The sequence below is a fragment of the Diadema antillarum genome, unplaced genomic scaffold, assembly GCF_040938485.1.
Source record: "Diadema antillarum isolate AM-2024a unplaced genomic scaffold, OU_Dant_1.0 seq00001440_RagTag, whole genome shotgun sequence".
NCBI classification, from domain to species: Eukaryota; Metazoa; Echinodermata; class Echinoidea; order Diadematoida; family Diadematidae; genus Diadema; species Diadema antillarum.
Window position 1 is genome coordinate 55,808 of NW_027272189.1, and position 12,076 is coordinate 67,883.

Genomic DNA, 12,076 nt, shown 5'->3' on the forward strand with positions numbered 1-12,076 from the left:
GTGGACCTTAAAACGGCATCAGTTCCAGACCCTCTCCCCCTCCCTCTCTCTCTCTCTCTCTCTCCACCCCACCCCCACCCCTCTCCCTTCCCCCTCCCCATCGGAGAAATTGAAGAAGGAGACTCAGCGATCGTGACGTTCTCCAGACAGAGTGTCCGCGGAGAGCAATTCACGGATGTACGAATGGTACAACTCATCCGGAGTAATTTGCAGGGCGCGAAGAGCAACAGACAGTAATTGTCATGAGTCGCGGAGAGGAGGCGTAGTCGTGAAAACGATCTCGCCGCAGCCCCGGACGGGTCGGCCCCGGAGGGGATGAGGATGTGTTGCGTATCACCTCTAAAATAGACAGCCAACTTTAACTCGTCATATTTGGTGGGACAATCCATTGTATAATTTACGCTAGAGTAATTTGATCGTGTATATTTTTGGTCACGCTCTATGCATCATTTCACAATTTGGAGACAAAGGGCGATATAGATATTGATTATAAAATTTATTTATGTAAATTATTATTTACTATGAAAATTGTTTATACAACCATCAACGGGATCATACCGATGAAAGGTCACCCTATCCTTAATGCTTGTCCTTATGGGATCAAGATCAAGATCAAGATCAAGAATTTCTTTTCACGACATGCTGCGGATTCTCGTGAGATTGCCGGTAATTCTACTGGCTCACCGAACACAGAACGAAACAAACATACACGAAGCGCACACGCGCATACTCAAGTGACTACAACTAAATCGAAATAATAAATCACAGAAATAACATTAATCAATATCACTGTATTTCGCTTGTTGATAAACACCATAGAAAGAAAGGCAAAAGATCGTAAATTCGAGGGATATACATGTATGTTTTATATTCGTGTGAGTTTGTGTCAGTATAAGGCCTACGTTGATGTGTATTGTGTGCCTTAATAAGTTTTCATACTTTGCATTATAGGCAATCACTTCATGATTATGCTTCTTGATATAAAAGATAATTAGATTTTAATTTGCATAAAGTACATTTATTTCACATACTAAAAGACCTTTTTGAAAGACCAGTTATACTACTGCCTAAAACGAGCCGTGTCCATAGCAACCCTGAATGAATGAATTCAGCGTTTAACCCTATACTCGGTGCATGTAAAGATAATAATTATCAATCTTCGAGATCTTCAAGCATGTCATATGAGAGAGTTGTTAACTATTCTACACTAAAACACAACACACATATACCACATACACAAATCAAAATACATGCATATCGAAGCACCACTTGCAGTCTAAACGAGTGTAATTATGAAAAAAAAAAAAAACTAGTTTTTTATCCAGGCTCTTCTTCCTATATGGGACAACGGAATTCGTCCGAAGCTTGAAACTTTGAGGATATAATAATCTCAATTCGCCTGGAAGGCAAGGCTATAAGATGACAACATGACTTTGCCTCGGAACGTTCTCGCAGACATCCCGAGCATTAATGGATGTGTGGCGATTCGAGACGTTTACAGCCAGACGTAAACACAGCGCCACGCACCTGGAGATCGAGTTTGGTATCATCCGGTTTTCTTCCACCGAGGATAGAGGATGCCCAGCACGATGGCATCTCCACACGATCAGACCCCATTTGTCAAGATGACGTGGATGATTTGCCTGTAAGATCTGTCAAGATGCGCCCAAAGATGAAACCATCAGTCGTTAAACTGCGCGTGACGTAAACAGGACATAACGTATTGGGCAGTCCGGCACTCCCGCGTATAACATCAGTCCGTAGTATATACTGTATATTGTGGAGGAAGCAAAAAAAAAAAGGTAAATGTTAATGTAGCTTGTAACGTTTGAATAAAAGAACCAAATCGATTTCCATCTCGTAGATAAGGAAGGAAGAATAAAAGCAGGAAAAACAAAAGAAAAGAGGAAGAAGAACTTATACAAACCAGCCTTAAAGAACGATTCTATTTACACATAATTTATTATATCAATACAGTATAACTAAAGGCAGATCAACGTCTTCTTGAAAGATAAATGAAAGAAGTGAGTTCGATGCATCTTAAATCTTAATGACAAATACTGATTCTCACTCTGTTTATTAAATGTTACCCATGATATTACCCATGCCAACAACAACAATGACGACGACATCAAAGAAAAAAGAATACATAAAAAAGTTGAAAACTCCATTTAAAAAACAACAACAACAACAAAACTCCATACAACAGTTACTGTCCTCTCACTGTCTGGTTCATCTGTCGGTATGACTGTCTGTCCGTCTGTCTAGATCTCCTTTCCCTCCCTCCCCGGATTTCTGTCACTCCCATGATTATTCTCCCTTCATTTTCTCATTGAAAGCTCCAGGTATTCTGTGAACCTTGCCCATTTTGAATGACGCCCATCGCTTTGTATCTAAACAAATAGTGCGATACTTACAAACATTCTACTGAACGAGGTATTTTTTTGAGAGAACCCAGCGACTTGCAGAGACATTTGCTCTGCTTTTATGTTGTGTTCAGCGTTTAGGTTGTGGGAGTTCCTTTTTCCCCTCAAAATCGAACGTCTTATACTTTTCTGTCTTGTCACTATTTGAGACGAAACACAAGGTAACCGAGAAGAGTCACAGCTCGTAAATAAACATACGGGGTGTGAAGTTTTCGAAGATTCTCGCTTGTCATTATAGCAAATGCCTCCGCTTAATCATCATGGGGGAGGGGGACAAAAACAAAACAAAAAGAGAGATAAAGGAAAAGCGATCGGTTCGAATATCCATTGCGCATCATTTATAATCTATCTCTGTATATAGAATAATTTGCATGTAGAAAATAAAACAATTGAATTGAAGCTTTTGAAACACCCTTGAATAATGATATTTTTTAAAGGGATCGTACAGTTTTGGTTGAGACCTAATTTCAGGTTTCTAACATTTTTTGGTGATATAATGAGAAACCTCTTATGAAATATGAAAGAGCATGTAATTCTATAAGGAATTCAACGTTTATTTGATGAAAATTGGTTTTGAAATGGCTGAACTATCCAAAAAAGAGCGATTCTAATAAAGTGTGGGACCCACACTTTATTACGATCGCTTTGTTTTACTTTGTTTTTGGATGTTTGAGTCATTCCAAACCCGATTTTCATCAAATAAACTCTGAATTCCTCTTAAAATGGTATGCTCTGTACTATATCATAAGTGTGTTCTTGGTATCTCGCAAATAGTTAAAAGCCCACTTCTCATCTCCACCAATACTGTAGTATCCCTTTAAGTAACACTGTCTGATTGGCAAGGAATACCAAAATAAGAACACCCACTTTAACCATGGAAGCAGAAAACCTCCATGCTTTAACCTTCTGCGTGTCACGTCTATTTCCTGTCCATATAGCTATCATTGTGTGTGAACTTTGTGTACAGTTAACTCATTGCACAGGAAGGGTTAATAGGCAGATAGGGCGGTGAGTTGGCTCCGTCGGTAGCGAGTCTGTCTCCGACCATGGACCCTACAGGGTCCATGCTCCGACATACTGTAAGCGGCCCGGATTCGAACCCGAGTCTGGACTGAGCAATGTTGTGTGTAATCATACCGTCCCCGCCTCTAGCAAGAGGCAAAACACTCTGTCCCTCGGATAGGACATGATATGGATGTCCCGTGTGTGAGAGAGTCACAGCTCATGCACGTGAAAGATCCCGCTTCATTCATTCATCGCAAAGAGCAGGGCGTTTAACCCGGTGAAATGGTCCCACCTCACATCCAGCTGGACCCCATGGAAGACCAGCTTAGCATAGCTGAATATGGGCTATCCAGCCATCTTCTCAGATGGAAAATACAACAAACAAACAATAGGGCTGTGATGCAGGCCCTCAACATTCCGATGTATTGCCTTTTGTTAATGAATATGGTCAAATAATTATATTTGTTTTATTATGTATGTTATATGAATATAAACATGACATACATTTTATATGTGTAATATTTCAGCATACACTGTATAGATAATAGAAGGTTGAAGTTATAGTCATCATAACACGCAAAACGTATCTAAACCAGGCTATTTAAAATTTCTGCGAAGTAGTGATGTTGGTACCAACTGCATACCTGCAAACGAAATCAGGTTATTAGTCTATGATAATCTCGTCCTAATAACAACTACCAGTCTTCTTTAATAGAAGCAAGTAAAACTTGTCAAATCAATCTTATATTTTCTGTCGATATTACTTCAACTTATACCGTTCCCTTTGCTTGATTTCGTTCTGTTAAGCAAAGTAAACTTGAATAAAGAGTGGACAATACACGCGCAGTCTCTCAATCACACTTCCTCTCACACACGTCACCGGTCGTTTGTCTTTACGCATTACACAGAGGACGGGTGAACCCGGCATTGATCCCGAGTGAACGGAGGGGTCTTGACCCGGCCTAGGGTTAATCGGGAGAATATATTGGAGCGATGATCCACGGAATGCTGTAATGACAGCTTTGCTTGTGAAATATCTAACAACAGTCCCCATAATATTATGGAAAAGCAGCGTCGTACATACATGGGGGAAATGTATGCACAAACTGAAGGGCTAAGTGCAAAGTCGAGAGCGTCCGTTGGTTCAAAGCTGTCACAGTGCCGTATAATACTGAGTACTGTTTCATAGAGGTGACGAGCGCCATAGCTGTATACGGCATAATGTTGAATGTCAGGATTACGCACAAGTATGATAGTAGCAGTAAAAACAACAAATCAGGGCCGGCGCAGCCGTGGGGGCCGTGGGGGCTCGGGAGCCCACACTTTTTGTGCACCATACAAAGGAATACATAAGGTGTCATCACTTTATTAGCTCATGAAACCCGGAAGTGGGCCCCACACTTTTGAAAACACTGCGCCGTTCCTGCAAATATTCATTATATGATATTGATAACAAAAGCTGCCCTTTTTGGGCTAGGAACGTAGGTTTGGCAGTAATGATGATGACAACAATGATGTCGATCAGCGTTGCAGGGATAAACATGAATGGTCATTACTGTGCTATCGGAGAGTATATCTTACTCTGCTATAACTGCAAGAGAACGAGGGAAGTAATGAATGATACAATAAAGCAGTAAGAATATGTACAGTTCTTTTGATGATACAAATTTTAATGAAAAAAATTCAATGTCAGCACCTGATGCTCCAACAATAATTTCAACATTCTTGTAAAGGAAAATCATGGTCTGCTTGCAATGGCGGACTTTTTTATACTGAATTATGCATGAAGCATAAAAAAATAACACCACTGAAACTTGTTGGAAAATTTACGCATTTATCTATCACTAATATTATAATGAAAAACAGTGGGATATTATGACCACATTATGTGTGTCATTGTGAACCTACGTCTACGCAGAAGTCAAATCACATTTAATGGGAATGATAAATGATGAATAAATAATTAAATAAATAAATAAATAAATAAATAAATAAATAAATGAATAAATACATAAATAGTTAAATAAATAGATAAACAAATAAGGAAATATATGAATAGGAAATGAAAAAAAAAAACACCCGATATCAACAATGCCCTTTCTCCCTTAAGCACTGTTAATGAAAGCAGAAGGACTCGAGAAGAAGGAAAAGGAAGAGATTGCATGAATAGCAACAAAAAAAAACCAAAAAAAAAGATAAAATCTTTAAATGTCAGCGCCTTATCGTCTTCCGAAGCGCAAAAGAATCGCAACACGAAAATAAGATGATGATGATTAGAAAAAAGAAAATCCACCAGCAATTCCAGCTCGCTTGCGTTGAATCTCAGTTATTTGAGCTGGGATGTGGTTTTGTGGTTGCACTGTTCGACATCATCCAGTCGAGACTTGCGGCTAAACCTCACGCCCAAAGGGACGGGTTCAATCGAGCCTCCATGTAATAATAACCAGATAGACCTCACTCTCTCTCTCTGTCCCCATCGCCGGAGCTGTAAGTATGAAATTGACCGTTATGTAATCTCATACATTATAATAGACGCCTGCTGGCTTACAGCTGGATTGCAGTGCATCGTACTGTCAAAAAAAAAGGGGGGAGGAAAAGAAGGGGGAGGGGTTAAGTACCGCAGGAGAACGTGAGGCAGAGACTTACAGGTGGAGGGTTTTATAATTATTTTAGAGAAGACGGCAAATGCGTTGTCTTGATATTATTTTGACGTAGAGCGACAATAATAACAATGGGGATGAAGAAGTTGCAAAGCTGAGATAATAGTTATGATAATAATAGCAGCAATAAAAAGAGTAGATGTATGTGCATAAATGTGTATGTGCGTGTGTTTAATGCTTGAAACTAAAACGCGTAGGCCAAGTGTATTTATGATTATTTTAAATACATTAACTTTCCAAAATATATTACACTTTTCAGATTAAACTTTCATCTACACTGCATGGAATTCTCGTCCACAAGAACGGAGATTTCACACCATTGAGAAACGTTGCAATTCTGTTACCATTGACAATGTACTCGTGCGTTGTTGATATTTCGAATAACAGCTGACTTGAGCTAGGGACAGTAAAACTAAAAAACAAAAAACAAAAAACAAAAAAACCCGCAAATAATCTATGGCACAGTTAGTCCTACAATTTCTTTCATGCATTACTCAGCACATGTACAGTAGATGTATTAGGAAATCACAATCAATGTGCCATAACTTAACACTAGTGGGCGCTACAACCATTAGAAGGCTCTGTACGAAGCCAGACCACAGAACTTTTGGTAAGAGTTCTGTGAGCCAGACTACCGCCCTTCAAGGTCTCTATAGTATACAAATAATGACTGATTATAATTATTATGAGAGGCACAGTTAAAATTATGGGCCCAAGGTGATGTGAAAACCATAACTATGCCCGAAGCGAAGCTGAGGGCATAGTTATGGTTTTCACATCACCGAGGGCCTACATAATTTTAACTGTGCCCCGAATATCAAGCTGTCGTTATTTGTTTTATATACCGAAAATATAGATTCCGAAATATAGATACCGAAAATATAGATTCTAGTCTCTTTTACAGCACTCGTAATCAACGCTGATCGACAGCGCGGCGGTCGTATCATTGGTGCGTACATAATGAGAGTGATCTATGTGTGCGGGGTTGCGACTGTCTCCAAACCTATTTACAGGGCACAGTTGATTTTATATACCTCATAAGTGAGATTCGTATCACTGATTGGTCAAAAGTATATCGCGTGACGAGGTGTAGTCCCGTCTATCTTGCCTTAGGGTTTTCATGTAAGTGATAGAAAGGCAAAACCCTCGTGATAGAAAGGCAAAACCCTCGTGATAGAATTCGTAAACCCTCCGCGACTTTTGTACACATAATTAAGTACACTAGACTTCGCGCGCGGTGTCCGCAACCCCTCCACCCAAAGACGTTCACTACGCGCATCGTGTCATGCAAAATCATCGCACTAGCGCACAGCAGGCATGTTTCAACGTGGCATGGTGATCGAGCGCTCCTCCGTGATTTGAAGTGAGCTGGATCAAAGATCGTACACTTTGCAATTAGGATTTCTTAGGATCCCGAAGCAGAGACAAATCTCAGCATGTTGGAAATATCAAATTAAAACACGAGCGACGGGAAACTGGATGTATACTAGCTGTAATCTTCTGCCACGATTTTACGCAGGAGCTCGCCGAAGGCCGTGTGAGTGAGTACAATGTACATGTACCGTGCGTACTGGCCTGGGTAGTCTACGAAATGCACGAAAACCATGCAAGCAAGCGCAGGCTGTGGCCTGATTTTAGGGCTAACGTTTAGGCCTAACAGTTAGAATTTACTTCGTATTTGTCTAGCCCTAGATCTTGGTTAAGTCTTAAGTTAAACGATGAGGTATATAAAACAAATATTAACTGCTCTGTATTCGGATGGTGGTTTATCATCCTCATGAGCAGTCAATATTTGTATACTATGCCCCGGGCACGGTAAATCATGACGTCATTTTGATCAAAAATGGGGCACAGCTATTTTCATGACTGCACTTTTAACCAATCAGATGAGAGGAATCTATATATGAGGTATATAAAACGTAATCAATAAGCCTTACGGGCAATTATGTGCTACAGTATACGGGCACTGAATTAAAGTAATTTTTTTTTTTTTTTTTTTTTTTTTTTTTTTTTTTTTTTTTTTACGGTCAGCTCTGCGCTTGGAACTGAAACTTGTGTTTCTTTGAAGGTGCGATATAATGAGATGTTTGTGCTCAAACTGTACGCAGAGGTCCAGCTACGGACGTGATCATTTTTCATTAATCGTGCGAGTGTCTTCAAACTATGGTTCTGCTATATTCTAGACCATTTTCAAGTGGGCAATTAACATAACTAAAAACATTAATTTTGTATATTATATAGTAGTTTTTTTATGTGGAAAATGTCCTCTGATATTTGAATGGAATAAGAAAGATTGGTAGTTACACATAATAAATATCTTGAATTGACACTTACAAAGAAACAGTTGTTTTGTTTTTGTTTTTGTTTTTTGTTTTTTTTTTTTATGTATGCCTCTTAATGAAATTTGTATTTTTTTATATTGTAAACTGACTGTTTTGGGTGCACCAGGTGGGTTGGGGAGGATGGCCTGAGGGCCCAAGTCATTTAGTTGGCTCTTTCCAGACCCGGGCTGCCCAACCTGGTGCACCCTTACCACTCCAGTGTATGTTCTGACTTCGAAAAATGTAATATGATATTTGTGATTGAAAGCCGAATAAATAATAATAATAATAGTAAACTAAAGCTGACAGGCTGATAGAGGACTGGTGTCATCAAAATCGTGTTTTCAACAAACAGTGAATAATTTTTATAGTAAACACGTAAACAAGGAATTGAAAATGGATGATGATAATTATGACATGTCATTTTATAATCCCAGCAAACACATAACGTTTTCAGAATGTTTCCTAAACGTTTTTATGAGGTTCCTTACGTCTTCGTGTAAAATGTACGTTTTTAAAACGTACATACAACGTCAAAGTTGGGACTTAGCATTTACCGCAAAGCACAGGTTTTTTGGAAAACGTTTCAAAAACGTCAATGGACGTTACAAAACGTTTTTTATTACGTCTGCTACGTCTTCGTCCTTTATAAACGTCCACAAAACGTTTTTATTAGGTCTGCTACGTCGACTTCGTCTTTAATGAACGTTTAAAAAAGCGTTTATATTTGGTCCGCTACGTGTTCGTCATTGGTTTCCTTATCATGAATATTCATGCCTATTTATGAATATTCAAATAAGAAAATATAAGATTTGAAAACTAGTGGAAATAGTTGAAAGACATTGAAATCTAAAGATTTATGCTGGGTTCAAACTTTCTGTGTTGAAAATAAGCTTACCTACGTTATTGTCCAGTTATTCACAATTTCAAATAGTGTTATGAAGAGGTATTTTCATAATGTTGATAGGCCTGTATAAATTAAGGTGTGTGTGATTTAATTCTAGTAACCATGTCTTCATGCATTACATCATTTTGCTGGTATATAAAAGAATGTGATGCAGATTCATCAATTGGAAATAGGATGTAGAATACACTGCAAAAAGTCCGGTGTGAAATAGTGAACACCGAGCTGGTGTTAAATTTTCGGTGCTCATTTATGGTGTTAAATTAACACCTACGGGTGTCATTTCCAAATTTTAAACTGTTTTTTGAAGAGTTTCTTAGTAACTGCACTTCTTGTTGATATTTACTTTAAACAAGACGATCAAGAATTTTACATTAAAATACTAGATTTTTGAAAAAATGTGAAAATAAATTTACACCAAAGTAACACCAGCTGGTGTGGTCCCTTATTGAAGCTGGACGGGTGTTAAACCATTGATATTACCACAAGCAAATATCAAATCAACACCATGTGGTGTCATTTTTGAATTAACACCAGTACAGTGTAAAAATAACACCAGGTACAGTGTCAAATTAACACCACGAAGTGTCAGGTGAACACTTTTCAGCACCATCACAGTGCATTTTTAAAGGGAAGGTAAACCCAAAGAGCAATGTAGATTGAGTGAAAGCAGCAACATTAGTAGAACACATCAGTGAAAGTTTGAGGAAAATCGGACAATCGATGCAAAAGTTATGAATTTTTAAAGTTTTGGTGTTGGAACCGCTGGATGAGGAGACTACTAGAGGATATGACGTATGAGTGGACAACAATACAAACAAGATATAAAGGAAATTCAACAAAAATTCACTTTTCTAGAATTATGAAAGAGCAGTGGACCAACCGCTTTCAGAAAGCAGGGGGAATAATTGCTACCCTTAACATATGTCAATATCAAGTTGATGGAATTTGTAATTTTCATGAAAAATGGATTTTTGTAATATTTTCTTTATATTTTCTTGGTATTGTTGTCCACTCATACGTCATAACCTCTAGTAGTCTCCTCATCCAGCGGTTCCAACACCAAAACTTTAAAAATTCATAACTTTTGCATCGATTGTCCGATTTTCTTCAAACTTTCACTGATGTGTTCTACTAATGTTGCTGCTTTCACTCAATCCACATTGTTCTTGGGGTTTATCTTCCCTTTAACACCTGTGGGTGTGGTCCTTTATTGAAGTTTGATCGGTGTTAGATTTAACACCCGTGGTGTTAAATCTAACACCGATGTTTTTAATACAGTGTAGGTATAGGTGGTAGGACAGGTTAGGATAGGATTGTATAAGATTAGGATTAGGGAACATTAATCCCAGATTGTGCCTGTATAACCTCATAACTATAATTCTTTTTCAAATACCCAATAAAAAATAAACATTAGATGTTCTTAAAAGGTTTTCTGGACGTTCTAGACGGATATGAAAGGTTCTCTAGACATTCTTAAAACGTTTTTTGAACGTTCTAGACGGCTTTCAAAGATTTTCTGGACGTCCGCAGAACGTCCACAGAACGTTTTGAATATTTTTAAAAGGTTTTACTGACGTCTATAACGTCCAAAAGGTTTTCTGCAGGTCCTTAAAAATTCCGAAAGGTTTTTTTATTGGTAATTTATAACGTCCATTTGAAACGTTTTAAATACGTCGAAAACCTTCCACAAAAAGACGTTCTGAAAACGTTTTGACAAAACGTCCAAATAACGAACTCGGAACGTTTCAAGAACGTTCAGAAAACGTCCAAATGTTGGGATAAGACTCACGTCGTGGTACCGAATCGGAAGTCTCTCATTGGTCAACAGTGAATGAACGTTCACTATAATGTTAATATTCACAAGAATGCCCGGTTGTATAACACTTCAAATTAGTAAACTCTTTTCATAGCAACGATTCAGAATTAGAACGAAAATAATACGAGAGAACATCCTGACATCGGACACTACGTCCAGCAAATTCCGCGCATAGTTTTGAAGACATAATTATTTCTTGCCGTTGCTTTATTTCCTATTTTTTTTCGATTATTAGTGGAAAAAATTAATCACTTAAATCACCTTGCTAAAAACATAAACAGATACGAAGGCCTACTATGTTTAGCTATAGGCGGTCATGATCATCATATAATTACGTTTCAAGTAATCTAGGCCTATAGAAGAAAAAAATAATAATACATGTACTATTGAAAACCATGCCTGCGGTTGATGATTCAGTACCAGATTTCAATCCGTGCTTGGTTATTACAACTCAGACTGATTCAAAGTATGCAACTTATACACATCTATAGGCCTATAATTCATTTTATGTCGAATGATTAGAATTCAACAGGAAGGTTCGGAAGAATATCATATTGTGAGGAAGTGGCACGTTACTCCTGTAATTCATAGATAAAAAAATGAGGCTTATAGTTGTTTCTGACATCACTTTTTTCGGAAAACATGTGAAATTTCTACCTCTACAGTTTTAGCCGTAATGAAAACTTCATATATGCTTGATTTGATATACAACAACTATATAGCGAACTACTGGTACAGACTTTACTGATACGGGACCATAAATAGGCCTAGGTCCTACTTGTGACTACTGCTGCTATACCTCTACAGCTACTACTCGATTTCTACTTCTTATACTTTTGCTATTGTAATCTTGCGTGCGAACAAATTCGTCAAAGGTGCCCGTTTCTTTCTTTAGAATCACTTTCTCGAACTTTAAACTCTGACAAAAGCCTCTTGTGAAA